Below are 16,011 nucleotides of genomic sequence, written 5' to 3'. Positions count from 1 at the left end.
AGAGGAGATGTGCCAAACTGTGATTATTGCAAACAAAATTGGAAGCACTACAAAATACTCTTTTCTTGCAGCACATCCATTGTTAAAAGTGGTGAGCAAATGGCTTTGTCCAGCTTTCTGATCACACAAATGTGACCCATCCTTTCCAACGCTGACTAATCCAGAACACATGCCTGTGCTGAGGCAGAGCCTTTTTAGGGTATGTGCACTTCAAACACAACTGTCACTGATACTCAAATCCTTTCGTGTGAAGACAGCTTGAGCGAGAAGTTGGGAGGGGGAAAAGGGCAGGACTGGAAAGAAATAAAACAAGACATGCATCCCTTACAGGTGTGGGTTCAAGAAAGGTCTCTGCACATGAGGTGTGTGCTGGGAAATTCCATTCTTGCATGAAAATATGGGCCATAGGAACAGAAAGCAACTCAGAAGAAAGAGCCTTTGTCTTAATTCCCAGAGTTATCAAGCCTCTTTCATGTGGTCCAACCTGATAAAATTCTCTCTTTATTTCCAAAGTCAAATGTGAGCTAAACCAAACACACTAGCAGCATGTCCAGGCATGGAAGCAGTTATGTTGGCCCCTCTGAATTTACAGAGCTGCTTCTCTGTTGGCGTAGATTTGACCAGCTCCAGTTTGAGCAAGAAGACTCCCAAACTGTGTTAAACACAGGCTTTGCTAGGTAAGAATTACTTCAAAAGTCAAAGCTGTGACTGCAAAGGCTCTGAGAATATCAGACTTTCAAACACCTGGGTGAGATGATCTTTCATGGATAGCAATTAGCAACCCTCCATTGGTGATTTTTAGGATGTAAAATAACTGTGAAAAGCTGCTGCTGTCCATGCTTTTAACGACAGATTCACCTTTTAATTGCCATCATGACAACGCCGATAAATGCCCAGGACATTTCTTCCTCACGCCTAACGTTTTCTTGCCCCATGTGGCCAGTGCCTAATTACTAAAACTAAACGCTGTGGATTTAAATATTATAGACCAGGAGCTTAAACATAGCATCTTGACTCCTGCACAGCTAACTCCTATACCAAAGTTAAGGAGTGTGCCACTGAATGGTCTCACTAGAGGGCAGCCGATAAAACTTCTAGCATTAAAATTACAGGAGCTGAACTGCTCTTTCTTTTTTTTTCCCTCTAGAGTGTGATGGGACATAAAATTTGGCACTCTGAAATTGCTACCAGAAGCTCTTTCTCTGGTTCTTTGTTGCTGGTTGTTGTTTATTTGTTTTGTTTTTGTTTTTTTTTCAGTATAGATCTGTAGAGGATCCACTCACTGCTTTATCTCAGTGGGACTCTGCAGGTCTGATGGAGCTGGCAAACCTTTGTGAGGCTTTGGATAAAAGCATGAAGGTGAGACAGCACTTGATGCTGAACAGGATGATTGTTGCTCTCCTACACTTGCTTCTATTCCTTGACTTCCTAAAGGGTTCATAACCTAGCACTTAGTGCCATGGTCTAGTTGATTGGATAGGGCTGGGTGATAGGTTGGACTGGATGATCTTGGAGGTCTCTCCCAACCTGGTTGATTCTATATTCTATGTGATATGCAGTGTATGTAGCACAAGCCCTATGAGGAGAGGCTGAGGGAGCTGGGATTGTTTAGCCTGGAGAAGAGGAGGCTCAGGGGTGACCTTATTGCTGTCTACAGCTACCTGAGGGGTGGTTGTGGCCAGGAGGAGGTTGCTCTCTTCTCTCAGGTGGCCAGCACCAGAACGAGAGGACACAGCCTCAGGCTACGCCAGGGGAGATTTAGGCTGGAGGTGAGGAGAAAGTTCTTCACTGAGAGAGTCATTGGACACTGGAATGGGCTGCCCGGGGAGGTGGTGGAGTCGCCGTCCCTGGAGCTGTTCAAGGCAGGATTGGACGTGGCACTTGGTGCCATGGTCTGGCCTTGAGCTCTATGGTAAAGGGTTGGACTTGATGATCTGTGAGGTCTCTTCCAACCCTGATGATACTGTGTGATACTGTATTCTGGGTTATTTACCATACAATTGTTTCTTAACTTGTTACCAAGGTTCAAATCTATCACACTAATTAATATTCTTCTGTTTCTTTTTTCCCTCCTGACCCTGTAGTCCTTGTAAAAAACTGCAGTCTTAAGTGCCTCAAGGTCCTCTCACCTTTGGTTTCAGAAATGCTTCCCAATACCTGTCCTATCCTGTAGAACTGTGAAAGAGAAACGCAAGAACAACATCTCAAGAGCTTCCAAGATAAATACATTCTCCGAATACCATACATTCATTGTGAAGTTTTTATCAAGCCAAAAAACTTGCTCACAAGATTTTGTGTGGTTCTGAGCTGAGATACGTTTTCTATCCTTACAGAAATGAGGTCTTTTCAGTTATTCATATGTCATGTTGCTAAGAAAAAAAATATTAAACAGGTGTTTCCTCCAGTCTTCACATACCAAGAACAACATCTATCAGAAAATTGTCCTTTAAAGCATAAACTGTGTCAGAAATAAATACCACTGAATGTTTATAAAGCACATTCTTCTGGCTGTGGCTGCCAAGCACTCTCTCAATGGGGGACTTTATGTTTTAAGCAACTCCCAACTTCCTCTAAGGTGACTGAATGCATCAGGACCTACTGTAGTATTCTAAGTCTGACTCTGGTTTATGATACATATTTCAAACCCCTATTCTGATCAGCACATACAAATAACTGAGGGGTGGGTGTCAAGTGGCTGGGGCAAATCTCATTTTGCCAGTCAGCAGCAATAAGACATGGAGCAACAGCTAATAAACTGGAACGCAGAAGGTTTCACCTCAGCATAAGGAGAAACTTCTTTACAGTGTGGGTGACAGAGCACTGGACCAGGCTGCCCAGAGAGGTTGTGGAGTCTCCTTCCCTGTAGACTTTCAAAACCTGCCTGGATGCATTCCTGTATGGACTACTCCAGAGGATCCTGCTTGGCAGGGAGGGTTAAACTCAATGATCTCTGGAGGTCCCTTCCAATCCCTAAAATTCTTTGATTCTGTGATTCTCTTCAATGGAAAAGATGGACAAACAATGCCAAGTTGGGATTGGATAGGTAAAGAAAGGTTCATCAGAAAAATCTTGCTCATGAAATTGAATTTATTGTAGAAGTTTCCATCTTCACATCAACACAGTGAAGATGATTTGCTTTTCAGCACCAATCAGTAGAGCCAAGTGACCAATTAAATACAATGTTTCTTGCTATGTTTGCCTAACAGCTGCACTTTTCTTCTAGTTTCAACAGATTTATTAATTTTTGTTCAGGAGGGTAGTAATTTGAGTCTTTGTTTCTTAATCAGTTAAGAATGCTTGGTCCTTTTGGTTGTGTGTGTGTGTGTTGCACACACAAATCATACTAAATTGATTTTATCCATAATTACAGTGGTCCTGTAACATTGGCTGTGCTCCCTGTTTGGGTGATCCCATCCCATCCATCAGAAAAACAGCCTGAAGATGCTATCAGAACATTTATGGAGCAGAAGAAAAAATATGTGAGCAGAGATTTCATTAAATGTTACACTGATTTCCTCCCTCTCTTCAACCCACAGACTTTCCTCAAGCCATCTCTCTTAGACCAGGAAATGGTAAGATGTATTGGCTGGGAGAGGAATTCAGTTCAATACTTACTCATTGCATTCACACAAAGCAGACTGCACAGGCAGAGCCTGGTTTTAAGGGCTCCAGTGAGGCCCTTAATGGATTGACCTTTAGGTCTCCTGGATAGGGAATGGGAAAGGAATTTCAAAAACCTTCTCCCTGCCTTGTGTCAAGCAGTTTTCCAGCCCAAGGCAGGATTGAGTCAGAGGGGGAATAAAGATTGCTGCTGAAATACACAGTGTGATCCTTTTGCTACATTTAAAAGGCCTTGAAAAGCTGCCATCAGTAGCTTGCTAGTTTGCAAAGTTAATTTTTGCATTAGTTGCAGCACTCATCAGGCGTATGGGAGACTGTTACATGTGTACTGGGAAGCAGCCTGTAGAGCCTGCTGCTCTGTGTTTAGGTGTATTTGTTCTTAAAAAAAAAGGATAATGCAGAGCCTACTGAAGTCTTACCCCTCCAACTGTGACTGCAGCAGTAGCCCAGACAGGTATCACTAAGGAGGTTTAAAACCCCAGCAGTTTGCCTGGCTCCTTCCCTCAGCTGTGCAACCATGCGGAGCTTACAACTTGCTTCCAGGACTAGCTGCAGTTTACCAATTGAGACTTGAACTTCACCCATTCATAAGGTTATGCTTGGTGGTAGAGCTAGAGGGTGGATGACCTGATGAGGCAATGTTATTTTTGTGTCTTAGTTATTAAGCTCAGAACAACATTTGAGCTTACCCATTCAATCCAGGTCATAAGGCTGCAGGTGCAAAGAAAGGATTTATGGCATTAGCAAAGGAAGCATCAATGACAAGCCACCTCCAGGTGTCACAGGACACTGTGAGAAGTTTTGGAAAGGTCACTTGCAACCTCTGACTGGTTTAAAATAAACTAATGTTACAACAAAAAGATTGTTTTACCAGAACAAGATTTCAGTCATCAGAATCTCTGTACTTACAGAGCTGAATGCAATGAGGGGTGGCTTTGTCACAGCACCAGCAGAGCTAAATATAAACCCCTACATTCTCCATGTAAACAAGGGAGAGCAGTACCATTTCCCCCTCAATTCCAGTTAGGTGCATTCAGGCCCTCCATTAAAAATAATCTTATGTACCTGCTTAACTTCAAACACAATCACTCAAAAATCTGTGTCCTCAGGCTCTCCCCTGTCATGCCCATGACCTACTCCTCCCTTTTATTATATAAGCAATGAAAAGATTATGTATTTTTTCCCCCTCTCATTACATACCCATGTTTGTATAGTAATTACCTTTGCAGCTAAGAGACTCACTCATTGCAAGGTTATTAAACAGAAAACCAAAATAATCTTGGGTAATCTTTCTGACACAGTCAGATGGGAAAGGTTTTAAGTTGCTGAAGAAGAAAGTTTTCCTCAACTTGCCTTCTATATTAGTGGGTTTTGAATAATTTATTCTCTTATATGAAATAGCAGCAGAGCATTTTCCTCTACATGCTGATCAGTTCTGAAGCAAGATGCAAGATCTGATGGACCAAAACATCTTCTAGGTCTGCGTGACAAAGGCTGATCCCTTATAATAGCCAATTTCCTAGTATCAAATAACAGCCTCTCAGGCACAACATTTATTGGAAGAAATCACTGCTTTGTTTTCCTTTGTGGAGGAAGTAGAGAAACCACCTATGAAGAAAGACCTAAGACACTGATAGAGATTTCTGAGAGGCATGCATATTTTAAGGACTACAGTAATTGACATGCCTCCTGTTCTTAGCATTCTTTCAAGTCAGGGGTGTGCTCCCTAGATTCAACTCTTAAATGATAAGACATGTGAATTGGCTATTCACTCCTGTACCTAGATCCTTGCAAAGCATAATGCATTTATGGAAAGCAACCTTCTTCCATTTTCTAATTGCTGAGCTCAAGGGGGGGTTTTGTTTCTGGAGATTAAAATCTGCCAGTGTAAAGGGTGGTTTCAGTTTGCCTATCCAACAGCAAAATTACAGCTGGAACTGCAGAATAGAATTTGAAAACATTTTCTTCTTGGCTCTGTATTCCTGGACATGGAAACATCCCTTCATAAAGGTGTAAGAAGCAAGATTCTTGCTCCAGGAAGAAGATAATTTAATCCAAATGTAGGGGATAAGAACACAAAGTTTGAGTGAGGAGGTGATTGCAGATAATGCCAGAGGGCACTGCCAGGTGGAGACATCTGAAGAGTTTTGAAAGCAAAGGAGGAATTAACTTAATGAATGGGTGGCTAATCCAAGGGCAAAACGTGGCTTCAGAAACGACAAGGAGAGAATTAGGTGAAGGCTATGCTTCATCCCCACGAAAAGAGGTTTGCTAATAACTAATGTTGATAAACAGCATGTGCTGCTACAGGGTTTTCCCTTCATTGATACATCAATTCAGAAAGTGAAACAAGCAGCTTTATTTACATGAATATATAAATAATTATCTAAAATAAGCAATACAAACCACATATAATATGTAGCATCAGTATAAAATTGCATCATCAGTATCACAGAACTTCAGAGGTTGGAAGGGACCTCCAGAAATCGTTGAGCCCAACCTCTTTGCCAAGGCATGATCCCCCAGGGTAGTTTGAGCAGGAATGCATCCAGGTGAGCTTTCAAAGTCTCCAGAGAAGGAGACTCCACAACCTCTCTGGGCAGCCTGTTCCAGGGCGCTGTCACCCACACTGTAAAGAAGTTTCTCATGTTGAGGTGAAACCTTCTCTGTCCCAGTTTGTAGCTGTTGCTCCTTGTCTTATTGCTGCTGACCAGCAAGAATAGATTGGCCCCAGCCACTTGACACCCACCCCTCAGACATTTGTACACATTGATCAGATCTCCTCTCAGCCTTCTCTTCTCCAGACTAAACAGCCCCAGGTTTCTCACTCTCTCTTCATAGGGCAGATGCTCAAGTCATCCTCGTGGCTCTCTGCTGGACTCTGTCCAGCAGGTCCCTGTCTCTCTTGAACGGGGGAGCCCAAAACTGGACACAGTATTCCAGGTGTCATCTCACCAGGGCAGAGTAGAGAGGGAGAAGAACCTCCCTAGACCTGCCGGCCACAATTTTCTTGATGCCACCCAGGATGCCATTTGCTCTCTTGGCCACAAGGGCACATTGCTGGCCCATGCAGAACTTGCTGTCCACCAGCCCTCCGAGGTTTTTCTCTATGGAGCTACTTTCCAGCAGGGCAGCCCCAAACCTGTTCTGGTGCCTGTTGTTATTCCTCCCCCAGATGGAGGAGCCTGCATTGTCCTTATTGAACTTCGTAAGGTTTGCTTTCACCCAGCTCTCCAGCCTGTCCAGATCCCTCTGGGTGGGAGCACAACCTGACAGGTGTCAGCCACCCCCCTGCCAGTTTTGTATCATCAGCAAACTTGCTGAGGGTGCACTCAATGCCCTCAGCTGCGTTGTCAATGAAGATATTGAACAACTGTACAATACAGAACACAAATATTATAATGCATAATATTAAACAAGTAGTATATATATAAATACAGGGCATTTATTTGAATCTAACAAAGAAAAGAAGGTGAACCAAGGATGGGGTAAAGTACATGATCATCAGAGGGGCAAGAGAGGTAAACAAGAAAACTTGTGGTCCAAACCCTTATCTATATTAAGTTCAAAATTGTCTCTAGTGATTTAATTTATGCTGCAACAAAAAGTCTTCTGATTCTGAGCACACTGAAAAGTGGACATTAGCTCTTCCATTTGAAGATTTCAGCTTGTGGTAGTTTCAGGCTTATTGGAATATTCCAATAAGAGAAATCCAGACTTTCCTGGAAGTTCAGTGCAGAATCTAAATAAATGATAGCACTGGTTGTAAAAGAATGATAAAGTCTATACTGTTGGGAATGGTAGGACTTCTAGTGCTGGACAGCTGCTTGATCTTGACACACTGGAACATGGATTCAGAATGCATAAGTGGAAAAATACTGAGTTTAGTAAAATAGAGGGTCAAAATGACCTTAGAGGATGTGGCAACAGAGGAAACAATGTAAAGCAGGAACTTGTGGGTTTTGTTAATCCTTGCTTATCTAGTTGCTAAGGTATGAGGTCTGTCTTGAGGACCAATTAGGATCTCACACGATCTTTAGCTTCTATGTTAAGAGTACATAACCCAGTGCTGAAAGCACAATAAACAGAACTCTGCATCAAGCTGTTCCCCATCTCTTCATCATGGCACTACACCATTCATTGATTTACTAAGAGGAATAAAATGGCAACATATAAACAACTTTTGCCTCTTGGGCTCAGGCTCTGCCACTTTTTCTTTGCCTCTGATTCCTCCACACTGTATACTAACCTTTTCCTGATAACACCTGAGCCTTGCTCGTTTCCTAGGTGGGGGGAGAGAGGAGGTGGTGGTGTTGGCCCCTTCTGGGCTTTCTTTATCCAGGGGAGAGGATTTCTGTATTATTTCTAAATAGTATATAATTGTAAATATATTGTGTCTATATGCTTGTACATTTAGCTTTGCCCTAAAGTATAGCTTTAATTTGCTTCCAAGCCATCTGAGCTGATCTAGTAAATGTCATCTGGGGGGGGGAAGGATGGGGTGGTGGAAGTTCCTACCCCACCACACAGCCTACTTGTGTTTGTGAAACAAATGTGCTTTCATGCATACATGAAAGTGCTTCATGTTTTGATCTGCCCAAATGACTCACATTTGTCTCTCAATAATATCTCACCAATAACTAACTAGTAATATTAGCTAACTTTGTAATGGATTGTATTACACATTTACCCACCAGTACTGTTCAAGAACTGCAGCAGTCAGCACAGCTCAGGCATTAAGAATTCTATGGCATTAGCGATCAGATCTAATGTTTTGAGCTAGACACTGTAAGTGACCCCAATTCAAATGCTAATCCCTGTCTCAAGTAGCTTGTACCATGGATTATGCCCATGATGGTGATCACGGAACAGGAGATTATGACTTAGCTTCACAAAGCCACTTCTCTTTACAAATGACTCCTTCTGGAATGCTATAATCAAATACGATCATTGTTTATTTATAAAGCTCCCTAAAGTACAGTAGCAGTCAAGATGCAGAAGAAAGGCACTTTTTTAGTGTGACAGAACCAAGATTTTGAACATCAACTGTTAATGTTCCCTTTTCTGTTGGTGGTTTGTATAGCACAGAACACTGTGTCTGGGCAGTGAACATGAACAGGTACTGCTTCATACTGTTTTAAAGGTACAGGACATGATGTAGCATGTCAAGAATATTAACAACTCCTTCTAGAAGGGGTTCCCAGTGTTTCATTGGGGAGGAAATCAAGTCCAGAGGATCCTTTTAATGCAAGAAAAAAGGTCAGAAATTCCATTTACACATCTTGTCCTCTAAACCTACCTACCAGTGGCTGCTTTCTTTATTGGCAGAGCATCAAGGCATTAACTTGACAGGAGTTTATTTATCTATTTGCAAATAAAAATGAAGCAACAGATCTATTTCATTTTGAAATTGTATCACATCTCATAATTAATTGAGCTCAGCTGCTCCTGCTCTAGAATTTCATTTGTTCCTATTAGTGTAGAAGCATGTCAGAGCTTACAGAAAGTTAATCACTGACAGAAAGTTAATCACTGGCACTAAGACATAGATATTACACAGCACAGTGCATCATCTCCCTCTTTGTGCTGAATGGGATTTACTCTGCTACCAGAAAGTCAACTATTGCCTCGGAGCCCTCATACCTTCCAGTACAGAAGTGTATCAGTTTGAGTTGAAATACAATGCATTAAATCTTTTGTATGTTATTTCAGGGATGAATTGGACTCATTCACCTCTTACAAACTCCAAATACAGAAAAGCCAGATGGGTCAGGGATGCTAGATGGGACTTGCCTGGGCAGACTTATTCTCACCACCCCAAGCCCACTCCTGGCAGATCCTAGAAGCGCTCATACTTGTGGCATAGGCTTAATAAGCCTGGGATTTTCCAGCTCCCTTCTGACTTTAGATGTTTTCACATCAGGTTTCTTATCTAAGCCTCTGCATGCAGCTCTCGGTGATTGTTCAAGCAAACTGTAGGCAGGAAAGGCCAAAACAGAGCTAAAAAAGAAATAAATCAGAGCTGCTGCTGAGGGGTGGAGATGTCTGAGTTACCTATGGCCGTCTCTAGCACTGCCTGTGGTTCTGCTTCCAGAGGTGCCCAGGCAGCACAGGCTGGAGCTCCTGCCCCAGCTCATAGGCAGCCAAAATCTCCCAGGTTCAACTCACCTTGTCCCTGTACATAGTCGCGTGGTGACAAGGCTAAGGCAGAGCAGGAGATGTCATCCCTCTTGCACACAACATGAAGATTTCCCTTCTTGTCCCAAAGACACTTCCCATCTTCTTTATCCAGAAATGTATCAGGGAACTGGCCAAGCTGGGTGGTTTGTTTGGTCTTCCTCTGAGTAAAGTTGTGCCACCAGGCAGCACAACAGGCACAGCTCCCATGCTAGTCATGGGCTGGCACTGAATGAAAGCATGACCAGCACCCATGTCCTGAACCCAGAAGTCATCCCTCCCTGCTGAGCACCTCACTACATGTGGGTCCCCCCATAAACCTGTAGTTTCTTGGTGATCATGAAAGTGCTTTCCAAGGGACAGGAGATGAAGAGCTCTTTTTTACATGGGAAAAGGTCTGAAATTCATGGCTGCTCAGAGTGAACGTTTTAACTAAGCAGACTATTAAATGAAAGGTAAACCCCAGAGCTCCACTTTAGCTATAAGAGAAAAGAGAAAGGAAAAGGCAGTCCTTACAGTTCCCCCAGAAATTACAGACACCTACTCTATAAGAAGAATGCAGGCTCAGGGTGCCAAAGAGGCTGTCACAGCCTTCAGACAGACATCCCTGCACCTGCCAGGACTGCTTGGAGAAGGGGAGGAAAGGCAAGACTCTTAGAGTGGACCCTACTACCAAAATTATGGGTGAAGGTAGCAAGAAAGGAAAGAGAGAGGGCTTCACTCTTGGAGCATGTGGCTAAGAGCCACTCTGGGTTTTGCAGCCCACAAGAAAAGGAAGGAGTTCTCTTAGCATTTTGGGAGAGAAGCTAACACTTTGGACTTCCTCAAACACTCCTGTGTGCAGAGAAAGCTCTGTACAAACACTGGCTCCTTCCCAGCAGGGATTTTTGCCAAAAGCCTCTGCTAACAGCTGATGTAATCTAGGACTGCAACTCCCAGCAGTCTCCCAGCTACCTTTATCTAGCAGGGGGAATGAAATGAGAAATTAACCTACTTTGCTGGTCGAGTACTCCTAGATGCACAAAGGATTTCCTTCCCCCCTCCCCCAGACTTCTGGTCCCATGTCTGCCCCCACAAACCACCACTTCTTGCAGGTACCAAACCTCTCCCTACCTAACCAGGGGGCCACTAGGCCCCCTGGCCTTTGTCCCCCTCCCATTCAGCCAGCCTGCACCATGGGGACTCACCAGTGATGACAGAAGGAGGATCCCTTTGCCCAGTTGGGCACAGCTTGAGGTTTCTGCCTTTCCTGGCAGAGATTAAAAAGGGGAGTGGGGAGGGAGGTCAAAGTGGCCACACCTGGGGTGGGAGGAGACTCCAACAGAGCCCAGGTGCTCCGAGATTTGGGGAGAAAAAGAGGGGAAATGGGGCATGTGACTTGGAAAAGGGGCAGATACGGCATTCCAGCGTGATTTGATATAGATGATCCTCCTCCAGCAGGGAATTGGACTAGACGATCTTTCAAGGTCTCTTTCAGCCCCTAACATTCTCCCTTTCTCTGATTCTTGTCTAACCCCAGCCCCATACTATCTACTGTGAAGAAAATTAACTTTATCCCAGCCAAAGGTAGCACACATACTTAACGGGCAGCACCTTTAAGAATAGGAATGGGGGTAACAAATGAAATATTTTGGTTTTAAAGCTTGCCTGTAGAGAGAAACATGATCTGACATCCCCAGAGATGCAGGGGGTCTTGGTTATTGGTACCAATTTTCCTGTTTCAAGAAAAGCCATTACTGTGACAAAAGAATGCAGAAAGGAAGACTGAGCTGGCTTTGTCCTAACGAACTGCACAGAACTGGGGGGGGAATATAGAGAAGGAATATCTGTATGAGGATGCTCAGGCTTGGCATCAGCTCCAGCAGTGCTGATGTGGGGGAGGCTGGGGAACAGGAGCTTTGCTTCCCTCCTCCCTGTCACAGGCTCTGCTAAGCCAAGGAACCTCCTCACCATGCCACCAGTGCTCCTCCTGCCTGTCCAGCTCCTGCATGCCAGACAGACTGCTGAGAAATGTGGTGCTCATGCAGATATTCCCAAACCAGCAGCACGGCAAATGTTTGTAAACAGTGTTCACTAGAGTCAAGTGTGCTTCCCAGGCATTTCTCAGAAGGTGCCAAAGTGTCTTACAAGTTCAAACAAAACTCTCCCAGAGTGATGCATTTTTTGGGAGGGGTGTGTGTGTGTGTGCAGTTCATTAGATGTTAAGAGCAGAGGGTCTCCTGCATTGAGTTAGAGAAAAGCATGAGCCTCTTTCCCTCCACTTTCATAGAATCATAGAACCAGTCAGGGTTGGAAGGGACCACAAGGATCATCCAGTTCCAACCCCCCTGCCATGCTCAGGGATGCCTGCTTTAGATCAGGCTGGCCACAGCCTCATCCAGCCTGGCCTTAAACACCTCTAGGGACAGGGCCTCAACCACCTCCCTGGGCAACCCATTCCAGGGTCTCACCACTCTCATGGTAAAGAACTTCCTCCTCACATCTAGTCTGAACCTACCCATCTCCAGCTTTGCTTCATTCCCCCTAGTCCTGTCACTCCCTGATAGCCTAAAAAGTCCCTCCCCAGCTTTTTTGTAGCCCCCCTTCAGATACTGCAAGGCCACAAGAAGGTCACAATAAGGTTTCCTCAGCCTGTCTTCTATACTGAAACTATAAAACAGTCACATGAAAACCCAATCTTCCCAGTCCCTTCCTGGTAGTCACCTCTTTCATTATCAGCAAAGTATAACCTGATCAATAAAGGCCCATAGGAAGAAGCAATATCTGCTATCAAACACTTCAGATTGGTGTATATCCCATGATATTTATTTCTGCCTCTCTTGCAGTCACCTGATTGCATCTTGCATCCTGCTGGATTGTCTCTCTTAAAACCTTTTGGTTTTTACACCCTATAATGGCATCTCCATGGGGCACAATCTGCCACGTATTTTATTCATTATGTCTGTACAGAGCCCAGTGTAGTGGAGTCTGAGTGTTGGCAGCTTTTTGTTCCTGAACAAAATGGTAAATAAAATGTTGCTCTGCTGTGGCAATCAAATAGGAAACAGAGCATCATTATATCACTGCACAAACTGCTGGTACTGTGTGTAGAAAGGTGTGACGAGCATGCAAGAGGCTGGATCTGAAGTACAGACTGGTTCACATGAAAGTTTCATCTGAGAAAGGTCTGTAGGAGTGTGACCAGCATGACAAAAGCAAACAACAAATGGGTTTCTAACTGTTTCTCATGATACAGGTCACGCAAGGGACAATTAATAACACGTTCAGCTAGCAGATTGCCCCAGGCAGTGTACGAGGACATTGTGGAGAGCTAATGTGCAAACGGAATCAAAGGGGAGTTTGATGAATTCATAGGAAATTGACCCAGGGACAGCTGATAAACATGATGGCCCAGAGGCAACATCTGGCAAGGGAAGACCTGATGCTGTCCATTGCCAGAAGCCACAAAGGCCCAGCAAAGAAAGGATCCTGCCATGCTCCTTAGATTCTTTCCATCAGCACCAGAAATAAGTAGATGCACTGAGTGGTGTAGCTCCTGTTGATAGGCTGCAGCGATTGAAACGGCAAATAACAATACCTGAAAGTCCACTTAGTGTTAAAAACAGCAGTGAGAATCTGAAGTACATCCTTCTTCTGGCCAAATTTTGGAGGGACACTGTGCTAGTTTGAAGCAGGGTAGAATGTTTTGGTGAGAAGAACTAGATTACAGGCTGTGAAAGGAAAACAAGGGTGATGTCTACTTCACTCATAGGCTTGCTGAGATGTATAGGAACAAGAAAAGCAAAACATAGATAACCACTCTCACTCGGGCTGCTGGCTGGGCTGCATCTTACTCTCTAACCTCACCCTCCATTTTGGACTAATCCACTTTGCTTCCTAACCCCCTGGCCGAACCTCCATTCTTCCTTGGGTCTGGGGTAAGGTTGAGAGGTAGGGGGAAGGTGAAGGGGTGGTTGAGAGCCCCTCCTGGGGACTCAGGTTTTTGGGAGGGCTGTTGTGTTTCTGTATTACCTTTTACATTGTATATTTCTGTCTATAACTGTATATACTGTAAATATCTGCTTGTATATTATGCCAGCTGTACATAATAAGCTTCATTCACATTTCCAGAGTTGGCTGAGTCTAGTCTGGGTGATTTCTAAAGTGTGGGGGGGGCAGGGAACACCCAAACCATCACAGACACCTCCTTGCAGAACTCAGTGCTGGAAGGTTCCTGTAGAAACAAGTGCTGTGACACCTGGGTGATTGCTTAAGCAAAGCCTCTGAAGTCCACCATTGCTTGTGAGTACTGCTGGAAGTTTTCAGGCTCCTCTGTGACATGTAACTGTTTCCTGCACCACCAAAGACATCTTTCACTTCATTTCATATGTGGATTTTCATAGAAATCTTGTTTCTTAGGCAGATCTTCAGTAGCAAAGTGAGAATTGCTGGGTTTTTCAGGAAGAAGGAGGAATAATTTTGATAGATTCCATGAGATCTCCTAGGTTGTGGTTTAAAAAGATCAGAATGACACTGGATAGAAGACCAGCAAAACTGCCCATTCTAGACCAAGAAGTATATTTCTGGTTCTAGCTGTGAGGGCAGTTGTATAGACTTTAGCTATTGCATTAACAAACAGATCTGTATAACACCACCTACAAATGCAGTTTATAAATAGACACATTTGGGGAGGTGTCTTTACTCCTCATTTATCCAGGGCATATGGACTAGTGTGATGATAAACTCAGTAGATGCACATTCAGGATCTCTGGTTAGGCTAAATGTTTGCCTGATTCAGCAGAGCATATTTTAATAATGTAATTCAATTCTTCCTAATTTTTAATGTTATTTCAGCCCCTTAACATAATTTGGTGAGCTATTAGAGTTGTTACAGCTGCTAGTTTTGCCCTTAATACTGATTTCACTTATGACCTCAGTCAGAACTAGATTTAAAGTTTGAGATGATGTAAGTGAATAAGGATTATTAGATTTATTCACATGGCAATTTAAATAAGAAACTGTCTGGCTTAGAATAAATGGTAAATGAAAAATGCATGTGATTTATAGACCTGTCCACTGTAAAGATTTATACAGAGAGTAGGATGATTAAGTGAGAGACAGATCTGATTATATGAAATATGTAATTTTTGTAATGCAATATTGGAAGCAAGCTGCTAAACAGCACCAGCATAACAATGATTGCCCAAACAGCTTTTATTACAGTATTACTGTACAGCTGGTATGCAGTCACATAAGCACAACCTGCAGACCTCTGACCATTTCTTTTCCTTGACAATTGGGAGATGATGTAATGTTCCCATGAAAAGCATCTTCCCCTTTCAGTGACTCCAGTACTGTCTTCTGTAAGTGGGACTGGAGTGGCCTCCAGGCTTTTTCTGTCTCTCTCTTTCAAGAGCACAGTTTTCCTGTATGTCCCTCTTTTCCTGTGAATGTGTATTCAAGCACTCCCAAGGCTGCACGCCAGGGCTACTGATCCTCTTCTACTAAAACCTCTTGTGTCAGGAATACACAGAGATTTCTGAGACTTGGCAGAAGCATTTGTACCTCTCATTCAGGGCCCGAGAAGGTCCAGATGCATCATCAAAGAAACAAGATCATAGAATGGTAGAATCATAGAATCAGTCAGGGTTGGAAAGGACCACAAGGATCATCTAGTTACAACCCCCCTGCCATGGGCAGGGACACCCTACCCTAGGTCAGGCTGGCCACAGCCTCATCCAGCCTGGCCTTAAACACCTCCAGGGATAGGGCTTTGATCACCTCCCTGGGCAACCCATTCCAGGGTCTCACCATCCTCATGGTGAAGGACTTCTTCCTAACATCCAGTCTGAATCTAGCCATTTCTAGCTTTGCTCCATTCCCCCTAGTCCTATCACTACCTGACATCCTAAAAAGTCCCTCCCCAGGATCAGCAAAAATGCTCCTATTCTTCTTCTGCATACTGAAATGAACAAGCTCTTCCTCTGCTCTTCACCAAGTTTGAAGAGGAAAAGGAATGCATTTCTTTTCATGTGGCTGGAAGAAGCTGTTGCAATTATCTACCTACCTGTATGACACAAACCTCTACTCAGCAGCTCCAGCCATCATCTTCTTTAGTTCAGGAGTGGATGAATTCTTAAAGCTCTTCGTGGCAGAAGACACTTGTGATTAATACAGGTGAACAGTGCTTTAACAGGCCTTGTGTCAGAGCATTAGTACAGCCTGTTGTGCCTC

This window comes from Pogoniulus pusillus, chromosome 28 (genome assembly GCF_015220805.1).
Source record: "Pogoniulus pusillus isolate bPogPus1 chromosome 28, bPogPus1.pri, whole genome shotgun sequence".
NCBI lineage: Eukaryota > Metazoa > Chordata > Aves > Piciformes > Lybiidae > Pogoniulus > Pogoniulus pusillus.
The sequence above is the reverse complement of the archived record's forward strand: the minus strand, read 5'-3'. Positions refer to the sequence as shown.